Source organism: Ranitomeya variabilis, chromosome 1 (assembly GCF_051348905.1).
Source record: "Ranitomeya variabilis isolate aRanVar5 chromosome 1, aRanVar5.hap1, whole genome shotgun sequence".
NCBI lineage: Eukaryota > Metazoa > Chordata > Amphibia > Anura > Dendrobatidae > Ranitomeya > Ranitomeya variabilis.
In genome coordinates, this window is record NC_135232.1 from 770,510,459 (window position 1) to 770,528,980 (window position 18,522).

The 18,522-nt window shown below is 48.1% G+C and overlaps 61 pseudogenes; all 61 read left to right on the forward strand.

Annotated features, from left to right (window-relative positions):
- Window positions 1-250: 250 nt before the first annotated feature.
- Window positions 251-369, forward strand: LOC143798682 (5S ribosomal RNA; annotated as a pseudogene).
- A 77-nt stretch (window positions 370-446) lies between these two features.
- On the forward strand, window positions 447-565 carry LOC143798058 (5S ribosomal RNA; annotated as a pseudogene).
- Window positions 566-813: 248 nt separating this feature from the next.
- LOC143799211 (5S ribosomal RNA) lies at window positions 814-932 on the forward strand (annotated as a pseudogene).
- A 77-nt stretch (window positions 933-1,009) lies between these two features.
- On the forward strand, window positions 1,010-1,128 carry LOC143800400 (5S ribosomal RNA; annotated as a pseudogene).
- Window positions 1,129-1,376: 248 nt separating this feature from the next.
- LOC143799213 (5S ribosomal RNA) lies at window positions 1,377-1,495 on the forward strand (annotated as a pseudogene).
- A 77-nt stretch (window positions 1,496-1,572) lies between these two features.
- Window positions 1,573-1,691, forward strand: LOC143800411 (5S ribosomal RNA; annotated as a pseudogene).
- Window positions 1,692-1,939: 248 nt separating this feature from the next.
- Window positions 1,940-2,058, forward strand: LOC143799215 (5S ribosomal RNA; annotated as a pseudogene).
- Window positions 2,059-2,135: 77 nt separating this feature from the next.
- On the forward strand, window positions 2,136-2,254 carry LOC143800422 (5S ribosomal RNA; annotated as a pseudogene).
- A 440-nt stretch (window positions 2,255-2,694) lies between these two features.
- Window positions 2,695-2,813, forward strand: LOC143798590 (5S ribosomal RNA; annotated as a pseudogene).
- A 259-nt stretch (window positions 2,814-3,072) lies between these two features.
- LOC143799216 (5S ribosomal RNA) lies at window positions 3,073-3,191 on the forward strand (annotated as a pseudogene).
- A 77-nt stretch (window positions 3,192-3,268) lies between these two features.
- LOC143800433 (5S ribosomal RNA) lies at window positions 3,269-3,387 on the forward strand (annotated as a pseudogene).
- Window positions 3,388-3,631: 244 nt separating this feature from the next.
- LOC143799217 (5S ribosomal RNA) lies at window positions 3,632-3,750 on the forward strand (annotated as a pseudogene).
- A 77-nt stretch (window positions 3,751-3,827) lies between these two features.
- Window positions 3,828-3,946, forward strand: LOC143800444 (5S ribosomal RNA; annotated as a pseudogene).
- A 249-nt stretch (window positions 3,947-4,195) lies between these two features.
- LOC143799218 (5S ribosomal RNA) lies at window positions 4,196-4,314 on the forward strand (annotated as a pseudogene).
- A 77-nt stretch (window positions 4,315-4,391) lies between these two features.
- On the forward strand, window positions 4,392-4,510 carry LOC143800455 (5S ribosomal RNA; annotated as a pseudogene).
- A 248-nt stretch (window positions 4,511-4,758) lies between these two features.
- On the forward strand, window positions 4,759-4,877 carry LOC143797983 (5S ribosomal RNA; annotated as a pseudogene).
- A 77-nt stretch (window positions 4,878-4,954) lies between these two features.
- Window positions 4,955-5,073, forward strand: LOC143798059 (5S ribosomal RNA; annotated as a pseudogene).
- Window positions 5,074-5,321: 248 nt separating this feature from the next.
- LOC143799219 (5S ribosomal RNA) lies at window positions 5,322-5,440 on the forward strand (annotated as a pseudogene).
- Window positions 5,441-5,517: 77 nt separating this feature from the next.
- LOC143800467 (5S ribosomal RNA) lies at window positions 5,518-5,636 on the forward strand (annotated as a pseudogene).
- Window positions 5,637-6,089: 453 nt separating this feature from the next.
- LOC143800479 (5S ribosomal RNA) lies at window positions 6,090-6,208 on the forward strand (annotated as a pseudogene).
- Window positions 6,209-6,455: 247 nt separating this feature from the next.
- Window positions 6,456-6,574, forward strand: LOC143799221 (5S ribosomal RNA; annotated as a pseudogene).
- Window positions 6,575-6,651: 77 nt separating this feature from the next.
- Window positions 6,652-6,770, forward strand: LOC143800491 (5S ribosomal RNA; annotated as a pseudogene).
- Window positions 6,771-7,016: 246 nt separating this feature from the next.
- Window positions 7,017-7,135, forward strand: LOC143800391 (5S ribosomal RNA; annotated as a pseudogene).
- Window positions 7,136-7,212: 77 nt separating this feature from the next.
- Window positions 7,213-7,331, forward strand: LOC143800503 (5S ribosomal RNA; annotated as a pseudogene).
- A 258-nt stretch (window positions 7,332-7,589) lies between these two features.
- Window positions 7,590-7,708, forward strand: LOC143799222 (5S ribosomal RNA; annotated as a pseudogene).
- Window positions 7,709-7,785: 77 nt separating this feature from the next.
- LOC143800515 (5S ribosomal RNA) lies at window positions 7,786-7,904 on the forward strand (annotated as a pseudogene).
- A 251-nt stretch (window positions 7,905-8,155) lies between these two features.
- LOC143799223 (5S ribosomal RNA) lies at window positions 8,156-8,274 on the forward strand (annotated as a pseudogene).
- Window positions 8,275-8,351: 77 nt separating this feature from the next.
- LOC143800526 (5S ribosomal RNA) lies at window positions 8,352-8,470 on the forward strand (annotated as a pseudogene).
- Window positions 8,471-8,717: 247 nt separating this feature from the next.
- LOC143799224 (5S ribosomal RNA) lies at window positions 8,718-8,836 on the forward strand (annotated as a pseudogene).
- Window positions 8,837-8,913: 77 nt separating this feature from the next.
- On the forward strand, window positions 8,914-9,032 carry LOC143800538 (5S ribosomal RNA; annotated as a pseudogene).
- Window positions 9,033-9,281: 249 nt separating this feature from the next.
- Window positions 9,282-9,400, forward strand: LOC143798683 (5S ribosomal RNA; annotated as a pseudogene).
- Window positions 9,401-9,477: 77 nt separating this feature from the next.
- Window positions 9,478-9,596, forward strand: LOC143800549 (5S ribosomal RNA; annotated as a pseudogene).
- A 251-nt stretch (window positions 9,597-9,847) lies between these two features.
- LOC143798684 (5S ribosomal RNA) lies at window positions 9,848-9,966 on the forward strand (annotated as a pseudogene).
- Window positions 9,967-10,043: 77 nt separating this feature from the next.
- LOC143798060 (5S ribosomal RNA) lies at window positions 10,044-10,162 on the forward strand (annotated as a pseudogene).
- A 247-nt stretch (window positions 10,163-10,409) lies between these two features.
- LOC143799225 (5S ribosomal RNA) lies at window positions 10,410-10,528 on the forward strand (annotated as a pseudogene).
- Window positions 10,529-10,605: 77 nt separating this feature from the next.
- Window positions 10,606-10,724, forward strand: LOC143800561 (5S ribosomal RNA; annotated as a pseudogene).
- Window positions 10,725-10,972: 248 nt separating this feature from the next.
- Window positions 10,973-11,091, forward strand: LOC143799226 (5S ribosomal RNA; annotated as a pseudogene).
- A 77-nt stretch (window positions 11,092-11,168) lies between these two features.
- LOC143800573 (5S ribosomal RNA) lies at window positions 11,169-11,287 on the forward strand (annotated as a pseudogene).
- Window positions 11,288-11,535: 248 nt separating this feature from the next.
- On the forward strand, window positions 11,536-11,654 carry LOC143799227 (5S ribosomal RNA; annotated as a pseudogene).
- A 77-nt stretch (window positions 11,655-11,731) lies between these two features.
- Window positions 11,732-11,850, forward strand: LOC143800585 (5S ribosomal RNA; annotated as a pseudogene).
- Window positions 11,851-12,291: 441 nt separating this feature from the next.
- Window positions 12,292-12,410, forward strand: LOC143798873 (5S ribosomal RNA; annotated as a pseudogene).
- Window positions 12,411-12,669: 259 nt separating this feature from the next.
- Window positions 12,670-12,788, forward strand: LOC143798611 (5S ribosomal RNA; annotated as a pseudogene).
- Window positions 12,789-13,032: 244 nt separating this feature from the next.
- LOC143799230 (5S ribosomal RNA) lies at window positions 13,033-13,151 on the forward strand (annotated as a pseudogene).
- Window positions 13,152-13,228: 77 nt separating this feature from the next.
- LOC143800597 (5S ribosomal RNA) lies at window positions 13,229-13,347 on the forward strand (annotated as a pseudogene).
- Window positions 13,348-13,591: 244 nt separating this feature from the next.
- On the forward strand, window positions 13,592-13,710 carry LOC143799231 (5S ribosomal RNA; annotated as a pseudogene).
- Window positions 13,711-13,787: 77 nt separating this feature from the next.
- Window positions 13,788-13,906, forward strand: LOC143800609 (5S ribosomal RNA; annotated as a pseudogene).
- Window positions 13,907-14,155: 249 nt separating this feature from the next.
- Window positions 14,156-14,274, forward strand: LOC143799232 (5S ribosomal RNA; annotated as a pseudogene).
- Window positions 14,275-14,351: 77 nt separating this feature from the next.
- On the forward strand, window positions 14,352-14,470 carry LOC143800622 (5S ribosomal RNA; annotated as a pseudogene).
- A 248-nt stretch (window positions 14,471-14,718) lies between these two features.
- Window positions 14,719-14,837, forward strand: LOC143800498 (5S ribosomal RNA; annotated as a pseudogene).
- Window positions 14,838-14,914: 77 nt separating this feature from the next.
- On the forward strand, window positions 14,915-15,033 carry LOC143798061 (5S ribosomal RNA; annotated as a pseudogene).
- A 247-nt stretch (window positions 15,034-15,280) lies between these two features.
- On the forward strand, window positions 15,281-15,399 carry LOC143799234 (5S ribosomal RNA; annotated as a pseudogene).
- A 77-nt stretch (window positions 15,400-15,476) lies between these two features.
- Window positions 15,477-15,595, forward strand: LOC143800634 (5S ribosomal RNA; annotated as a pseudogene).
- Window positions 15,596-16,048: 453 nt separating this feature from the next.
- On the forward strand, window positions 16,049-16,167 carry LOC143797938 (5S ribosomal RNA; annotated as a pseudogene).
- Window positions 16,168-16,414: 247 nt separating this feature from the next.
- LOC143799235 (5S ribosomal RNA) lies at window positions 16,415-16,533 on the forward strand (annotated as a pseudogene).
- A 77-nt stretch (window positions 16,534-16,610) lies between these two features.
- LOC143800645 (5S ribosomal RNA) lies at window positions 16,611-16,729 on the forward strand (annotated as a pseudogene).
- A 246-nt stretch (window positions 16,730-16,975) lies between these two features.
- On the forward strand, window positions 16,976-17,094 carry LOC143800392 (5S ribosomal RNA; annotated as a pseudogene).
- A 77-nt stretch (window positions 17,095-17,171) lies between these two features.
- On the forward strand, window positions 17,172-17,290 carry LOC143800658 (5S ribosomal RNA; annotated as a pseudogene).
- A 249-nt stretch (window positions 17,291-17,539) lies between these two features.
- On the forward strand, window positions 17,540-17,658 carry LOC143799236 (5S ribosomal RNA; annotated as a pseudogene).
- Window positions 17,659-17,735: 77 nt separating this feature from the next.
- Window positions 17,736-17,854, forward strand: LOC143800670 (5S ribosomal RNA; annotated as a pseudogene).
- Window positions 17,855-18,105: 251 nt separating this feature from the next.
- Window positions 18,106-18,224, forward strand: LOC143799237 (5S ribosomal RNA; annotated as a pseudogene).
- A 77-nt stretch (window positions 18,225-18,301) lies between these two features.
- Window positions 18,302-18,420, forward strand: LOC143800683 (5S ribosomal RNA; annotated as a pseudogene).
- Window positions 18,421-18,522: the final 102 nt, after the last annotated feature.

Below are 18,522 nucleotides of genomic sequence, written 5' to 3' on the forward strand. Positions count from 1 at the left end.
GGTTTTTTCGTTTTGATCCAAGCTTTCCCTGACGATTGTATTCCTCTTGAAAAGAGCCGCACTGGTGTGAACAATCTGTCATTGGCCACTCTAAGCTGAATGTGCCAGCTCTGGTTAGATCGCAAATGCTAAGCAGCTTGAGGCTGGGCAAGTTTCTTTTTTTTTTTTTTTGTGGGGGGGGGGGGTTTATCAAAGCTTTCCCTTACAATTTTATATCTCTTGAAAAGACCCGCTGTGGTGCTAGTTGTCCGTCAATGGCCACTCTAAGCTGAATGTGCCTGCCCTCGTCAGATCGCAAACGCTAAGCAGCTTGAGGCTGGGTAAGTACCGGCATGGGAGACTGGCTGGGAATCCCCGGTACCGTTGACTTGCTATTTTGTTTTTCTCAAAGCTTTCCCTTACGATTGTTTTCATCTTGAAAAGACTAGCAGACGCGAAAGCAATCGGTCAATGGCCACACTAAGCTGAATGTGCCTGCCCTCGTCAGATCGCAAATGCTAAGCAGCTTGGGGCTAGGCAAGTACCAGCATGGGAGACTGGCTGGGAATCCCTGGTACCGTTGACTTGGTTTTTTCGTTTTGATCCAAGCTTTCCCTAACGATTGTATTCCTCTTGAAAAGAGCTGCACTGGTGTGAACAATTTGTCATTGGCCACTCTAAGCTGAATGTGCCAGCTCTGGTCAGATCGCAAATGCTAAGCAGCTTGAGGCTGGGCAAGTTTCTTTTTTTTTTTTTGGGGGGGGGGGGGTTTATCAAAGCTTTCCCTTACAATTTTATATCTCTTGAAAAGACCCGCTGTGGTGCTAGTTGTCCGTCAATGGCCACTCTAAGCTGAATGTGCCTGCCCTCGTCAGATCGCAAACGCTAAGCAGCTTGAGGCTGGGCAAGTACCGGCATGGGAGACTGGCTGGGAATCCCCGGTACCGTTGACTTGCTGTTTTTTTTTTCTCAAAGCTTTCCCTTACGATTGTTTTCATCTTGAAAAGACTAGCAGACGCGAAAGCAATCGGTCAATGGCCACACTAAGCTGAATGTGCCTGCCCTCGTCAGATCGCAAATGCTAAGCAGCTTGAGGCTAGGCAAGTACCAGCATGGGAGACTGGCTGGGAATCCCTGGTACCGTTGACTTGGTTTTTTCGTTTTGATCCAAGCTTTCCCTGACGATTGTATTCCTCTTGAAAAGAGCCGCACTGGTGTGAACAATCTGTCATTGGCCACTCTAAGCTGAATGTGCCAGCTCTGGTTAGATCGCAAATGCTAAGCAACTTGAGGCTGGGCAAGTTTCTTTTTTTTTTTTTTTTGGGGGGGGGGTTTATCAAAGCTTTCCCTTACAATTTTATATCTCTTGAAAAGACCCGCTGTGGTGCTAGTTGTCCGTCAATGGCCACTCTAAGCTGAATGTGCCTGCCCTCGTCAGATCGCAAACGCTAAGCAGCTTGAGGCTGGGCAAGTACCGGCATGGGAGACTGGCTGGGAATCCCCGGTACCGTTGACTTGCTATTTTGTTTTTCTCAAAGCTTTCCCTTACGATTGTTTTCATCTTGAAAAGACTAGCAGACGCAAAAGCAATCGGTCAATGGCCACACTAAGCTGAATGTGCCTGCCCTCGTCAGATCGCAAATGCTAAGCAGCTTGAGGCTAGGCAAGTACCAGCATGGGAGACTGGCTGGGAATCCCTGGTACCGTTGACTTGGTTTTTTCGTTTTGATCCAAGCTTTCCCTGACGATTGTATTCCTCTTGAAAAGAGCCGCACTGGTGTGAACAATCTGTCATTGGCCACTCTAAGCTGAATGTGCCAGCTCTGGTTAGATCGCAAATGCTAAGCAGCTTGAGGCTGGGCAAGTTTCTTTTTTTTTTTTTTTTGGGGGGGGGGTTTATCAAAGCTTTCCCTTACAATTTTATATCTCTTGAAAAGACCCGCTGTGGTGCTAGTTGTCCGTCAATGGCCACTCTAAGCTGAATGTGCCTGCCCTCGTCAGATCGCAAACGCTAAGCAGCTTGAGGCTGGGCAAGTACCGGCATGGGAGACTGGCTGGGAATCCCCGGTACCGTTGACTTGCTATTTTGTTTTTCTCAAAGCTTTCCCTTACGATTGTTTTCATCTTGAAAAGACTAGCAGACGCGAAAGCAATCGGTCAATGGCCACACTAAGCTGAATGTGCCTGCCCTCGTCAGATCGCAAATGCTAAGCAGCTTGAGGCTAGGCAAGTACCAGCATGGGAGACTGGCTGGGAATCCCTGGTACCGTTGACTTGGTTTTTTTGTTTTGATCCAAGCTTTCCCTGACGATTGTATTCCTCTTGAAAAGAGCCGCACTGGTGTGAACAATCTGTCATTGGCCACTCTAAGCTGAATGTGCCAGCTCTGGTTAGATTGCAAATGCTAAGCAGCTTGAGGCTGGGCAAGTTTCTTTTTTTTTTTTTGGGGGGGGGTTTATCAAAGCTTTCCCTTACAATTTTATATCTCTTGAAAAGACCCGCTGTGGTGCTAGTTGTCCGTCAATGGCCACTCTAAGCTGAATGTGCCTTCCCTCGTCAGATCGCAAACGCTAAGCAGCTTGAGGCTGGGCAAGTACCGGCATGGGAGACTGGCTGGGAATCCCCGGTACCGTTGACTTGCTATTTTGTTTTTCTCAAAGCTTTCCCTTACGATTGTTTTCATCTTGAAAAGACTAGCAGACGCGAAAGCAATCGGTCAATGGCCACACTAAGCTGAATGTGCCTGCCCTCGTCAGATCGCAAATGCTAAGTAGCTTGAGGCTAGGCAAGTACCAGCATGGGAGACTGGCTGGGAATCCCTGGTACCGTTGACTTGGTTTTTTCGTTTTGATCCAAGCTTTCTCTGACGATTGTATTCCTCTTGAAAAGAGCCGCACTGGTTTGAACAATCTGTCATTGGCCACTCTAAGCTGAATGTGCCAGCTCTGGTCAGATCGCAAATGCTAAGCAGCTTGAGGCTGGGCAAGTTTCTTTTTTTTTTTTTTCTTTTTTTTTTTTGGGGGGGGGGTTTATCAAAGCTTTCCCTTACAATTTTATATCTCTTGAAAAGACCCGCTGTGGTGCTAGTTGTCCGTCAATGGCCACTCTAAGCTGAATGTGCCTGCCCTCGTCAGATCGCAAACGCTAAGCAGCTTGAGGCTGGGCAAGTACCGGCATGGGAGACTGGCTGGGAATCCCCGGTACCGTTGACTTGCTATTTTGTTTTTCTCAAAGCTTTCCCTTACGATTGTTTTCATCTTGAAAAGACTAGCAGACGCGAAAGCAATCGGTCAATGGCCACACTAAGCTGAATGTGCCTGCCCTCGTCAGATCGCAAATGCTAAGCAGCTTGAGGCTAGGCAAGTACCAGCATGGGAGACTGGCTGGGAATCCCTGGTACCGTTGACTTGGTTTTTTCGTTTTGATCCAAGCTTTCCCTGACGATTGTATTCCTCTTGAAAAGAGCCGCACTGGTGTGAACAATCTGTCATTGGCCACTCTAAGCTGAATGTGCCAGCTCTGGTTAGATCGCAAATGCTAAGCAGCTTGAGGCTGGGCAAGTTTCTTTTTTTTTTTTGGGGGGGGGGTTTATCAAAGCTTTCCCTTACAATTTTATATCTCATGAAAAGACCCGCTGTGGTGCTAGTTGTCCGTCAATGGCCACTCTAAGCTGAATGTGCCTGCCCTCGTCAGATCGCAAACGCTAAGCAGCTTGAGGCTGGGCAAGTACCGGCATGGGAGACTGGCTGGGAATCCCCGGTACCGTTGACTTGCTATTTTGTTTTTCTCAAAGCTTTCCCTTACGATTGTTTTCATCTTGAAAAGACTAGCAGACGCGAAAGCAATCGGTCAATGGCCACACTAAGCTGAATGTGCCTGCCCTCGTCAGATCGCAAATGCTAAGCAGCTTGAGGCTAGGCAAGTACCAGCATGGGAGACTGGCTGGGAATCCCTGGTACCGTTGACTTGGTTTTTTCGTTTTGATCCAAGCTTTCCCTGACGATTGTATTCCTCTTGAAAAGAGCCGCACTGGTGTGAACAATCTGTCATTGGCCACTCTAAGCTGAATGTGCCAGCTCTGGTTAGATCGCAAATGCTAAGCAGCTTGAGGCTGGGCAAGTTTCTTTTTTTTTTTTTTTTGGGGGGGGGGGTTTATCAAAGCTTTCCCTTACAATTTTATATCTCTTGAAAAGACCCGCTGTGGTGCTAGTTGTCCGTCAATGGCCACTCTAAGCTGAATGTGCCTGCCCTCGTCAGATCGCAAACGCTAAGCAGCTTGAGGCTGGGCAAGTACCGGCATGGGAGACTGGCTGGGAATCCCCGGTACCGTTGACTTGCTATTTTGTTTTTCTCAAAGCTTTCCCTTACGATTGTTTTCATCTTGAAAAGACTAGCAGACGCGAAAGCAATCGGTCAATGGCCACACTAAGCTGAATGTGCCTGCCCTCGTCAGATCGCAAATGCTAAGCAGCTTGAGGCTAGGCAAGTACCAGCATGGGAGACTGGCTGGGAATCCCTGGTACCGTTGACTTGTTTTTTTCGTTTTGATCCAAGCTTTCCCTGACGATTGTATTCCTCTTGAAAAGAGCCGCACTGGTGTGAACAATCTGTCATTGGCCACTCTAAGCTGAATGTGCCAGCTCTGGTTAGATCGCAAATGCTAAGCAGCCTGAGGCTGGGCAAGTTTCTTTTTTTTTTTTTTTGGGGGGGGGGGTTTATCAAAGCTTTCCCTTACAATTTTATATCTCTTGAAAAGACCCGCTGTGGTGCTAGTTGTCCGTCAATGGCCACTCTAAGCTGAATGTGCCTGCCCTCGTCAGATCGCAAACGCTAAGCAGCTTGAGGCTGGGCAAGTACCGGGATGGGAGACTGGCTGGGAATCCCCGGTACCGTTGACTTGCTATTTTGTTTTTCTCAAAGCTTTCCCTTACGATTGTTTTCATCTTGAAAAGACTAGCAGACGCGAAAGCAATCGGTCAATGGCCACACTAAGCTGAATGTGCCTGCCCTCGTCAGATCGCAAATGCTAAGCAGCTTGGGGCTAGGCAAGTACCAGCATGGGAGACTGGCTGGGAATCCCTGGTACCGTTGACTTGGTTTTTTCGTTTTGATCCAAGCTTTCCCTAACGATTGTATTCCTCTTGAAAAGAGCCGCACTGGTGTGAACAATTTGTCATTGGCCACTCTAAGCTGAATGTGCCAGCTCTGGTCAGATCGCATAATGCTAAGCAGCTTGAGGCTGGGCAAGTTTCTTTTTTTTTTTTTTTGGGGGGGGGGTTTATCAAAGCTTTCCCTTACAATTTTATATCTCTTGAAAAGACCCGCTGTGGTGCTAGTTGTCCGTCAATGGCCACTCTAAGCTGAATGTGCCTGCCCTCGTCAGATCGCAAACGCTAAGCAGCTTGAGGCTGGGCAAGTACCGGCATGGGAGACTGGCTGGGAATCCCCGGTACCGTTGACTTGCTATTTTTTTTTTCTCAAAGCTTTCCCTTACGATTGTTTTCATCTTGAATAGACTAGCAGACGCGAAAGCAATCGGTCAATGGCCACACTAAGCTGAATGTGCCTGCCCTCGTCAGATCGCAAATGCTAAGCAGCTTGAGGCTAGGCAAGTACCAGCATGGGAGACTGGCTGGGAATCCCTGGTACCGTTGACTTGGTTTTTTCGTTTTGATCCAAGCTTTCCCTGACGATTGTATTCCTCTTGAAAAGAGCCGCACTGGTTTGAACAATCTGTCATTGGCCACTCTAAGCTGAATGTGCCAGCTCTGGTCAGATCGCAAATGCTAAGCAGCTTGAGGCTGGGCAAGTTTCTTTTTTCTTTTTTTTTTTTTTTTTTGGGGGGGGGGTTTATCAAAGCTTTCCCTTACAATTTTATATCTCTTGAAAAGACCCGCTGTGGTGCTAGTTGTCCGTCAATGGCCACTCTAAGCTGAATGTGCCTCCCCTCGTCAGATCGCAAACGCTAAGCAGCTTGAGGCTGGGCAAGTACCGGCATGGGAGACTGGCTGGGAATCCCCGGTACCGTTGACTTGCTATTTTGTTTTTCTCAAAGCTTTCCCTTACGATTCTTTTCATCTTGAAAAGACTAGCAGACGCGAAAGCAATCGGTCAATGGCCACACTAAGCTGAATGTGCCTGCCCTCGTCAGATCGCAAATGCTAAGCAGCTTGAGGCTAGGCAAGTACCAGCATGGGAGACTGGCTGGGAATCCCTGGTACCGTTGACTTGGTTTTTTCGTTTTGATCCAAGCTTTCCCTGACGATTGTATTCCTCTTGAAAAGAGCCGCACTGGTGTGAACAATCTGTCATTGGCCACTCTAAGCTGAATGTGCCAGCTCTGGTTAGATCGCAAATGCTAAGCAGCTTGAGGCTGGGCAAGTTTCTTTTTTTTTTTTTTTGGGGGGGGGGTTTATCAAAGCTTTCCCTTACAATTTTATATCTCTTGAAAAGACCCGCTGTGGTGCTAGTTGTCCGTCAATGGCCACTCTAAGCTGAATGTGCCTGCCCTCGTCAGATCGCAAACGCTAAGCAGCTTGAGGCTGGGCAAGTACCGGCATGGGAGACTGGCTGGGAATCCCCGGTACCGTTGACTTGCTATTTTGTTTTTCTCAAAGCTTTCCCTTACGATTGTTTTCATCTTGAAAAGACTAGCAGACGCGAAAGCAATCGGTCAATGGCCACACTAAGCTGAATGTGCCTGCCCTCGTCAGATCGCAAATGCTAAGCAGCTTGAGGCTAGGCAAGTACCAGCATGGGAGACTGGCTGGGAATCCCTGGTACCGTTGACTTGGTTTTTCGTTTTGATCCAAGCTTTCCCTGACGATTGTATTCCTCTTGAAAAGAGCCGCACTGGTGTGAACAATCTGTCATTGGCCACTCTAAGCTGAATGTGCCAGCTCTGGTTAGATCGCAAATGCTAAGCAGCTTGAGGCTGGGCAAGTTTCTTTTTTTTTTTGGGGGGGGGGGGGGTTTATCAAAGCTTTCCCTTACAATTTTATATCTCTTGAAAAGACCCGCTGTGGTGCTAGTTGTCCGTCAATGGCCACTCTAAGCTGAATGTGCCTGCCCTCGTCAGATCGCAAACGCTAAGCAGCTTGAGGCTGGGCAAGTACCGGCATGGGGGACTGGCTGGGAATCCCCGGTACCGTTGACTTGCTATTTTTTTTTTCTCAAAGCTTTCCCTTACGATTGTTTTCATCTTGAAAAGACTAGCAGACGCGAAAGCAATCGGTCAATGGCCACACTAAGCTGAATGTGCCTGCCCTCGTCAGATCGCAAATGCTAAGCAGCTTGAGGCTAGGCAAGTACCAGCATGGGAGACTGGCTGGGAATCCCTGGTACCGTTGACTTGGTTTTTTCGTTTTGATCCAAGCTTTCCCTGACGATTGTATTCCTCTTGAAAAGAGCCGCACTGGTTTGAACAATCTGTCATTGGCCACTCTAAGCTGAATGTGCCAGCTCTGGTCAGATCGCAAATGCTAAGCAGCTTGAGGCTGGGCAAGTTTCTTTTTTTTTTTTTTTTTTTTTTTTTGGGGGGGGGGGTTTATCAAAGCTTTCCCTTACAATTTTATATCTCTTGAAAAGACCCGCTGTGGTGCTAGTTGTCCGTCAATGGCCACTCTAAGCTGAATGTGCCTGCCCTCGTCAGATCGCAAACGCTAAGCAGCTTGAGGCTGGGCAAGTACCGGCATGGGAGACTGGCTGGGAATCCCCGGTACCGTTGACTTGCTATTTTGTTTTTCTCAAAGCTTTCCCTTACGATTGTTTTCATCTTGAAAAGACTAGCAGACGCGAAAGCAATCGGTCAATGGCCACACTAAGCTGAATGTGCCTGCCCTCGTCAGATCGCAAATGCTAAGCAGCTTGAGGCTAGGCAAGTACCAGCATGGGAGACTGGCTGGGAATCCCTGGTACCGTTGACTTGGTTTTTTCGTTTTGATCCAAGCTTTCCCTGACGATTGTATTCCTCTTGAAAAGAGCCGCACTGGTGTGAACAATCTGTCATTGGCCACTCTAAGCTGAATGTGCCAGCTCTGGTTAGATCGCAAATGCTAAGCAGCTTGAGGCTGGGCAAGTTTCTTTTTTTTTTTTTTTTTGGGGGGGGGGGGTTTATCAAAGCTTTCCCTTACAATTTTATATCTCTTGAAAAGACCCGCTGTGGTGCTAGTTGTCCGTCAATGGCCACTCTAAGCTGAATGTGCCTGCCCTCGTCAGATCGCAAACGCTAAGCAGCTTGAGGCTGGGCAAGTACCGGCATGGGAGACTGGCTGGGAATCCCCGGTACCGTTGACTTGCTATTTTGTTTTTCTCAAAGCTTTCCCTTACGATTGTTTTCATCTTGAAAAGACTAGCAGACGCAAAAGCAATCGGTCAATGGCCACACTAAGCTGAATGTGCCTGCCCTCGTCAGATCGCAAATGCTAAGCAGCTTGAGGCTAGGCAAGTACCAGCATGGGAGACTGGCTGGGAATCCCTGGTACCGTTGACTTGGTTTTTTCGTTTTGATCCAAGCTTTCCCTGACGATTGTATTCCTCTTGAAAAGAGCCGCAGTGGTGTGAACAATCTGTCATTGGCCACTCTAAGCTGAATGTGCCAGCTCTGGTTAGATCGCAAATGCTAAGCAGCTTGAGGCTGGGCAAGTTTCTTTTTTTTTTTTGGGGGGGGGGGGGTTTATCAAAGCTTTCCCTTACAATTTTATATCTCTTGAAAAGACCCGCTGTGGTGCTAGTTGTCCGTCAATGGCCACTCTAAGCTGAATGTGCCTGCCCTCGTCAGATCGCAAACGCTAAGCAGCTTGAGGCTGGGCAAGTACCGGCATGGGAGACTGGCTGGGAATCCCCGGTACCGTTGACTTGCTATTTTGTTTTTCTCAAAGCTTTCCCTTACGATTGTTTTCATCTTGAAAAGACTAGCAGACGCGAAAGCAATCGGTCAATGGCCACACTAAGCTGAATGTGCCTGCCCTCGTCAGATCGCAAATGCTAAGCAGCTTGAGGCTAGGCAAGTACCAGCATGGGAGACTGGCTGGGAATCCCTGGTACCGTTGACTTGGTTTTTTCGTTTTGATCCAAGCTTTCCCTGACGATTGTATTCCTCTTGAAAAGAGCCGCACTGGTGTGAACAATCTGTCATTGGCCACTCTAAGCTGAATGTGCCAGCTCTGGTTAGATCGCAAATGCTAAGCAGCTTGAGGCTGGGCAAGTTTCTTTTTTTTTTTTTTGTGGGGGGGGGGGTTTATCAAAGCTTTCCCTTACAATTTTATATCTCTTGAAAAGACCCGCTGTGGTGCTAGTTGTCCGTCAATGGCCACTCTAAGCTGAATGTGCCTGCCCTCGTCAGATCGCAAACGCTAAGCAGCTTGAGGCTGGGTAAGTACCGGCATGGGAGACTGGCTGGGAATCCCCGGTACCGTTGACTTGCTATTTTGTTTTTCTCAAAGCTTTCCCTTACGATTGTTTTCATCTTGAAAAGACTAGCAGACGCGAAAGCAATCGGTCAATGGCCACACTAAGCTGAATGTGCCTGCCCTCGTCAGATCGCAAATGCTAAGCAGCTTGAGGCTAGGCAAGTACCAGCATGGGAGACTGGCTGGGAATCCCTGGTACCGTTGACTTGGTTTTTTCGTTTTGATCCAAGCTTTCCCTGACGATTGTATTCCTCTTGAAAAGAGCCGCACTGGTGTGAACAATCTGTCATTGGCCACTCTAAGCTGAATGTGCCAGCTCTGGTTAGATCGCAAATGCTAAGCAGCTTGAGGCTGGGCAAGTTTCTTTTTTTTTTTTTTTTGTGGGGGGGGGGGTTTATCAAAGCTTTCCCTTACAATTTTATATCTCTTGAAAAGACCCGCTGTGGTGCTAGTTGTCCGTCAATGGCCACTCTAAGCTGAATGTGCCTGCCCTCGTCAGATCGCAAACGCTAAGCAGCTTGAGGCTGGGTAAGTACCGGCATGGGAGACTGGCTGGGAATCCCCGGTACCGTTGACTTGCTATTTTGTTTTTCTCAAAGCTTTCCCTTACGATTGTTTTCATCTTGAAAAGACTAGCAGACGCGAAAGCAATCGGTCAATGGCCACACTAAGCTGAATGTGCCTGCCCTCGTCAGATCGCAAATGCTAAGCAGCTTGGGGCTAGGCAAGTACCAGCATGGGAGACTGGCTGGGAATCCCTGGTACCGTTGACTTGGTTTTTTCGTTTTGATCCAAGCTTTCCCTAACGATTGTATTCCTCTTGAAAAGAGCTGCACTGGTGTGAACAATTTGTCATTGGCCACTCTAAGCTGAATGTGCCAGCTCTGGTCAGATCGCAAATGCTAAGCAGCTTGAGGCTGGGCAAGTTTCTTTTTTTTTTTTTTGGGGGGGGGGGTTTATCAAAGCTTTCCCTTACAATTTTATATCTCTTGAAAAGACCCGCTGTGGTGCTAGTTGTCCGTCAATGGCCACTCTAAGCTGAATGTGCCTGCCCTCGTCAGATCGCAAACGCTAAGCAGCTTGAGGCTGGGCAAGTACCGGCATGGGAGACTGGCTGGGAATCCCCGGTACCGTTGACTTGCTGTTTTTTTTTTCTCAAAGCTTTCCCTTACGATTGTTTTCATCTTGAAAAGACTAGCAGACGCGAAAGCAATCGGTCAATGGCCACACTAAGCTGAATGTGCCTGCCCTCGTCAGATCGCAAATGCTAAGCAGCTTGAGGCTAGGCAAGTACCAGCATGGGAGACTGGCTGGGAATCCCTGGTACCGTTGACTTGGTTTTTTCGTTTTGATCCAAGCTTTCCCTGACGATTGTATTCCTCTTGAAAAGAGCCGCACTGGTGTGAACAATCTGTCATTGGCCACTCTAAGCTGAATGTGCCAGCTCTGGTTAGATCGCAAATGCTAAGCAGCTTGAGGCTGGGCAAGTTTCTTTTTTTTTTTTTTTTGGGGGGGGGGTTTATCAAAGCTTTCCCTTACAATTTTATATCTCTTGAAAAGACCCGCTGTGGTGCTAGTTGTCCGTCAATGGCCACTCTAAGCTGAATGTGCCTGCCCTCGTCAGATCGCAAACGCTAAGCAGCTTGAGGCTGGGCAAGTACCGGCATGGGAGACTGGCTGGGAATCCCCGGTACCGTTGACTTGCTATTTTGTTTTTCTCAAAGCTTTCCCTTACGATTGTTTTCATCTTGAAAAGACTAGCAGACGCAAAAGCAATCGGTCAATGGCCACACTAAGCTGAATGTGCCTGCCCTCGTCAGATCGCAAATGCTAAGCAGCTTGAGGCTAGGCAAGTACCAGCATGGGAGACTGGCTGGGAATCCCTGGTACCGTTGACTTGGTTTTTTCGTTTTGATCCAAGCTTTCCCTGACGATTGTATTCCTCTTGAAAAGAGCCGCACTGGTGTGAACAATCTGTCATTGGCCACTCTAAGCTGAATGTGCCAGCTCTGGTTAGATCGCAAATGCTAAGCAGCTTGAGGCTGGGCAAGTTTCTTTTTTTTTTTTTTTTGGGGGGGGGGTTTATCAAAGCTTTCCCTTACAATTTTATATCTCTTGAAAAGACCCGCTGTGGTGCTAGTTGTCCGTCAATGGCCACTCTAAGCTGAATGTGCCTGCCCTCGTCAGATCGCAAACGCTAAGCAGCTTGAGGCTGGGCAAGTACCGGCATGGGAGACTGGCTGGGAATCCCCGGTACCGTTGACTTGCTATTTTGTTTTTCTCAAAGCTTTCCCTTACGATTGTTTTCATCTTGAAAAGACTAGCAGACGCGAAAGCAATCGGTCAATGGCCACACTAAGCTGAATGTGCCTGCCCTCGTCAGATCGCAAATGCTAAGCAGCTTGAGGCTAGGCAAGTACCAGCATGGGAGACTGGCTGGGAATCCCTGGTACCGTTGACTTGGTTTTTTTGTTTTGATCCAAGCTTTCCCTGACGATTGTATTCCTCTTGAAAAGAGCCGCACTGGTGTGAACAATCTGTCATTGGCCACTCTAAGCTGAATGTGCCAGCTCTGGTTAGATTGCAAATGCTAAGCAGCTTGAGGCTGGGCAAGTTTCTTTTTTTTTTTTTTGGGGGGGGGTTTATCAAAGCTTTCCCTTACAATTTTATATCTCTTGAAAAGACCCGCTGTGGTGCTAGTTGTCCGTCAATGGCCACTCTAAGCTGAATGTGCCTTCCCTCGTCAGATCGCAAACGCTAAGCAGCTTGAGGCTGGGCAAGTACCGGCATGGGAGACTGGCTGGGAATCCCCGGTACCGTTGACTTGCTATTTTGTTTTTCTCAAAGCTTTCCCTTACGATTGTTTTCATCTTGAAAAGACTAGCAGACGCGAAAGCAATCGGTCAATGGCCACACTAAGCTGAATGTGCCTGCCCTCGTCAGATTGCAAATGCTAAGCAGCTTGAGGCTAGGCAAGTACCAGCATGGGAGACTGGCTGGGAATCCCTGGTACCGTTGACTTGGTTTTTTCGTTTTGATCCAAGCTTTCCCTGACGATTGTATTCCTCTTGAAAAGAGCCGCACTGGTTTGAACAATCTGTCATTGGCCACTCTAAGCTGAATGTGCCAGCTCTGGTCAGATCGCAAATGCTAAGCAGCTTGAGGCTGGGCAAGTTTCTTTTTTTTTTTTTTCTTTTTTTTTTTTGGGGGGGGGGTTTATCAAAGCTTTCCCTTACAATTTTATATCTCTTGAAAAGACCCGCTGTGGTGCTAGTTGTCCGTCAATGGCCACTCTAAGCTGAATGTGCCTGCCCTCGTCAGATCGCAAACGCTAAGCAGCTTGAGGCTGGGCAAGTACCGGCATGGGAGACTGGCTGGGAATCCCTGGTACCGTTGACTTGGTTTTTTCGTTTTGATCCAAGCTTTCCCTGACGATTGTATTCCTCTTGAAAAGAGCCGCACTGGTGTGAACAATCTGTCATTGGCCACTCTAAGCTGAATGTGCCAGCTCTGGTTAGATCGCAAATGCTAAGCAGCTTGAGGCTGGGCAAGTTTCTTTTTTTTTTTTGGGGGGGGGGTTTATCAAAGCTTTCCCTTACAATTTTATATCTCATGAAAAGACCCGCTGTGGTGCTAGTTGTCCGTCAATGGCCACTCTAAGCTGAATGTGCCTGCCCTCGTCAGATCGCAAACGCTAAGCAGCTTGAGGCTGGGCAAGTACCGGCATGGGAGACTGGCTGGGAATCCCCGGTACCGTTGACTTGCTATTTTGTTTTTCTCAAAGCTTTCCCTTACGATTGTTTTCATCTTGAAAAGACTAGCAGACGCGAAAGCAATCGGTCAATGGCCACACTAAGCTGAATGTGCCTGCCCTCGTCAGATCGCAAATGCTAAGCAGCTTGAGGCTAGGCAAGTACCAGCATGGGAGACTGGCTGGGAATCCCTGGTACCGTTGACTTGGTTTTTTCGTTTTGATCCAAGCTTTCCCTGACGATTGTATTCCTCTTGAAAAGAGCCGCACTGGTGTGAACAATCTGTCATTGGCCACTCTAAGCTGAATGTGCCAGCTCTGGTTAGATCGCAAATGCTAAGCAGCTTGAGGCTGGGCAAGTTTCTTTTTTTTTTTTGGGGGGGGGGTTTATCAAAGCTTTCCCTTACAATTTTATATCTCATGAAAAGACCCGCTGTGGTGCTAGTTGTCCGTCAATGGCCACTCTAAGCTGAATGTGCCTGCCCTCGTCAGATCGCAAACGCTAAGCAGCTTGAGGCTGGGCAAGTACCGGCATGGGAGACTGGCTGGGAATCCCCGGTACCGTTGACTTGCTATTTTGTTTTTCTCAAAGCTTTCCCTTACGATTGTTTTCATCTTGAAAAGACTAGCAGACGCGAAAGCAATCGGTCAATGGCCACACTAAGCTGAATGTGCCTGCCCTCGTCAGATCGCAAATGCTAAGCAGCTTGAGGCTAGGCAAGTACCAGCATGGGAGACTGGCTGGGAATCCCTGGTACCGTTGACTTGGTTTTTTCGTTTTGATCCAAGCTTTCCCTGACGATTGTATTCCTCTTGAAAAGAGCCGCACTGGTGTGAACAATCTGTCATTGGCCACTCTAAGCTGAATGTGCCAGCTCTGGTTAGATCGCAAATGCTAAGCAGCTTGAGGCTGGGCAAGTTTCTTTTTTTTTTTTTTTTGGGGGGGGGGGTTTATCAAAGCTTTCCCTTACAATTTTATATCTCTTGAAAAGACCCGCTGTGGTGCTAGTTGTCCGTCAATGGCCACTCTAAGCTGAATGTGCCTGCCCTCGTCAGATCGCAAACGCTAAGCAGCTTGAGGCTGGGCAAGTACCGGCATGGGAGACTGGCTGGGAATCCCCGGTACCGTTGACTTGCTATTTTGTTTTTCTCAAAGCTTTCCCTTACGATTGTTTTCATCTTGAAAAGACTAGCAGACGCGAAAGCAATCGGTCAATGGCCACACTAAGCTGAATGTGCCTGCCCTCGTCAGATCGCAAATGCTAAGCAGCTTGAGGCTAGGCAAGTACCAGCATGGGAGACTGGCTGGGAATCCCTGGTACCGTTGACTTGTTTTTTTCGTTTTGATCCAAGCTTTCCCTGACGATTGTATTCCTCTTGAAAAGAGCCGCACTGGTGTGAACAATCTGTCATTGGCCACTCTAAGCTGAATGTGCCAGCTCTGGTTAGATCGCAAATGCTAAGCAGCCTGAGGCTGGGCAAGTTTCTTTTTTTTTTTTTTGGGGGGGGGGGGTTTATCAAAGCTTTCCCTTACAATTTTATATCTCTTGAAAAGACCCGCTGTGGTGCTAGTTGTCCGTCAATGGCCACTCTAAGCTGAATGTGCCTGCCCTCGTCAGATCGCAAACGCTAAGCAGCTTGAGGCTGGGCAAGTACCGGGATGGGAGACTGGCTGGGAATCCCCGGTACCGTTAACTTGCTATTTTGTTTTTCTCAAAGCTTTCCCTTACGATTGTTTTCATCTTGAAAAGACTAGCAGACGCGAAAGCAATCGGTCAATGGCCACACTAAGCTGAATGTGCCTGCCCTCGTCAGATCGCAAATGCTAAGCAGCTTGGGGCTAGGCAAGTACCAGCATGGGAGACTGGCTGGGAATCCCTGGTACCGTTGACTTGGTTTTTTCGTTTTGATCCAAGCTTTCCCTAACGATTGTATTCCTCTTGAAAAGAGCCGCACTGGTGTGAACAATTTGTCATTGGCCACTCTAAGCTGAATGTGCCAGCTCTGGTCAGATCGCAAATGCTAAGCAGCTTGAGGCTGGGCAAGTTTCTTTTTTTTTTTTTTTGGGGGGGGGGTTTATCAAAGCTTTCCCTTACAATTTTATATCTCTTGAAAAGACCCGCTGTGGTGCTAGTTGTCCGTCAATGGCCACTCTAAGCTGAATGTGCCTGCCCTCGTCAGATCGCAAACGCTAAGCAGCTTGAGGCTGGGCAAGTACCGGCATGGGAGACTGGCTGGGAATCCCCGGTACCGTTGACTTGCTATTTTTTTTTTCTCAAAGCTTTCCCTTACGATTGTTTTCATCTTGAATAGACTAGCAGACGCGAAAGCAATCAGTCAATGGCCACACTAAGCTGAATGTGCCTGCCCTCGTCAGATCGCAAATGCTAAGCAGCTTGAGGCTAGGCAAGTACCAGCATGGGAGACTGGCTGGGAATCCCTGGTACCGTTGACTTGGTTTTTTCGTTTTGATCCAAGCTTTCCCTGACGATTGTATTCCTCTTGAAAAGAGCCGCACTGGTTTGAACAATCTGTCATTGGCCACTCTAAGCTGAATGTGCCAGCTCTGGTCAGATCGCAAATGCTAAGCAGCTTGAGGCTGGGCAAGTTTCTTTTTTCTTTTTTTTTTTTTTTTTTGGGGGGGGGGTTTATCAAAGCTTTCCCTTACAATTTTATATCTCTTGAAAAGACCCGCTGTGGTGCTAGTTGTCCGTCAATGGCCACTCTAAGCTGAATGTGCCTCCCCTCGTCAGATCGCAAACGCTAAGCAGCTTGAGGCTGGGCAAGTACCGGCATGGGAGACTGGCTGGGAATCCCCGGTACCGTTGACTTGCTATTTTGTTTTTCTCAAAGCTTTCCCTTACGATTCTTTTCATCTTGAAAAGACTAGCAGACGCGAAAGCAATCGGTCAATGGCCACACTAAGCTGAATGTGCCTGCCCTCGTCAGATCGCAAATGCTAAGCAGCTTGAGGCTAGGCAAGTACCAGCATGGGAGACTGGCTGGGAATCCCTGGTACCATTGACTTGGTTTTTTCGTTTTGATCCAAGCTTTCCCTGACGATTGTATTCCTCTTGAAAAGAGCCGCACTGGTGTGAACAATCTGTCATTGGCCACTCTAAGCTGAATGTGCCAGCTCTGGTTAGATCGCAAATGCTAAGCAGCTTGAGGCTGGGCAAGTTTCTTTTTTTTTTTTTTTGGGGGGGGGGTTTATCAAAGCTTTCCCTTACAATTTTATATCTCTTGAAAAGACCCGCTGTGGTGCTAGTTGTCCGTCAATGGCCACTCTAAGCTGAATGTGCCTGCCCTCGTCAGATCGCAAACGCTAAGCAGCTTGAGGCTGGGCAAGTACCGGCATGGGAGACTGGCTGGGAATCCCCGGTACCGTTGACTTGCTATTTTGTTTTTCTCAAAGCTTTCCCTTACGATTGTTTTCATCTTGAAAAGACTAGCAGACGCGAAAGCAATCGGTCAATGGCCACACTAAGCTGAATGTGCCTGCCCTCGTCAGATCGCAAATGCTAAGCAGCTTGAGGCTAGGCAAGTACCAGCATGGGAGACTGGCTGGGAATCCCTGGTACCGTTGACTTGGTTTTTCGTTTTGATCCAAGCTTTCCCTGACGATTGTATTCCTCTTGAAAAGAGCCGCACTGGTGTGAACAATCTGTCATTGGCCACTCTAAGCTGAATGTGCCAGCTCTGGTTAGATCGCAAATGCTAAGCAGCTTGAGGCTGGGCAAGTTTCTTTTTTTTTTTGGGGGGGGGGGGGGTTTATCAAAGCTTTCCCTTACAATTTTATATCTCTTGAAAAGACCCGCTGTGGTGCTAGTTGTCCGTCAATGGCCACTCTAAGCTGAATGTGCCTGCCCTCGTCAGATCGCAAACGCTAAGCAGCTTGAGGCTGGGCAAGTACCGGCATGGGGGACTGGCTGGGAATCCCCGGTACCGTTGACTTGCTATTTTTTTTTTCTCAAAGCTTTCCCTTACGATTGTTTTCATCTTGAAAAGACTAGCAGACGCGAAAGCAATCGGTCAATGGCCACACTAAGCTGAATGTGCCTGCCCTCGTCAGATCGCAAATGCTAAGCAGCTTGAGGCTAGGCAAGTACCAGCATGGGAGACTGGCTGGGAATCCCTGGTACCGTTGACTTGGTTTTTTCGTTTTGATCCAAGCTTTCCCTGACGATTGTATTCCTCTTGAAAAGAGCCGCACTGGTTTGAACAATCTGTCATTGGCCACTCTAAGCTGAATGTGCCAGCTCTGGTCAGATCGCAAATGCTAAGCAGCTTGAGGCTGGGCAAGTTTTTTTTTTTTTTTTTTTTGGGGGGGGGGGTTTATCAAAGCTTTCCCTTACAATTTTATATCTCTTGAAAAGACCCGCTGTGGTGCTAGTTGTCCGTCAATGGCCACTCTAAGCTGAATGTGCCTGCCCTCGTCAGATCGCAAACGCTAAGCAGCTTGAGGCTGGGCAAGTACCGGCATGGGAGACTGGCTGGGAATCCCCGGTACCGTTGACTTGCTATTTTGTTTTTCTCAAAGCTTTCCCTTACGATTGTTTTCATCTTGAAAAGACTAGCAGACGCGAAAGCAATCGGTCAATGGCCACACTAAGCTGAATGTGCCTGCCCTCGTCAGATCGCAAATGCTAAGCAGCTTGAGGCTAGGCAAGTACCAGCATGGGAGACTGGCTGGGAATCCCTGGTACCGTTGACTTGGTTTTTTCGTTTTGATCCAAGCTTTCCCTGACGATTGTATTCCTCTTGAAAAGAGCCGCACTGGTGTGAACAATCTGTCATTGGCCACTCTAAGCTGAATGTGCCAGCTCTGGTTAGATCGCAAATGCTAAGCAGCTTGAGGCTGGGCAAGTTTCTTTTTTTTTTTTTTTTTGGGGGGGGGGGGTTTATCAAAGCTTTCCCTTACAATTTTATATCTCTTGAAAAGACCCGCTGTGGTGCTAGTTGTCCGTCAATGGCCACTCTAAGCTGAATGTGCCTGCCCTCGTCAGATCGCAAACGCTAAGCAGCTTGAGGCTGGGCAAGTACCGGCATGGGAGACTGGCTGGGAATCCCCGGTACCGTTGACTTGCTATTTTGTTTTTCTCAAAGCTTTCCCTTACGATTGTTTTCATCTTGAAAAGACTAGCAGACGCAAAAGCAATCGGTCAATGGCCACACTAAGCTGAATGTGCCTGCCCTCGTCAGATCGCAAATGCTAAGCAGCTTGAGGCTAGGCAAGTACCAGCATGGGAGACTGGCTGGGAATCCCTGGTACCGTTGACTTGGTTTTTTCGTTTTGATCCAAGCTTTCCCTGACGATTGTATTCCTCTTGAAAAGAGCCGCAGTGGTGTGAACAATCTGTCATTGGCCACTCTAAGCTGAAT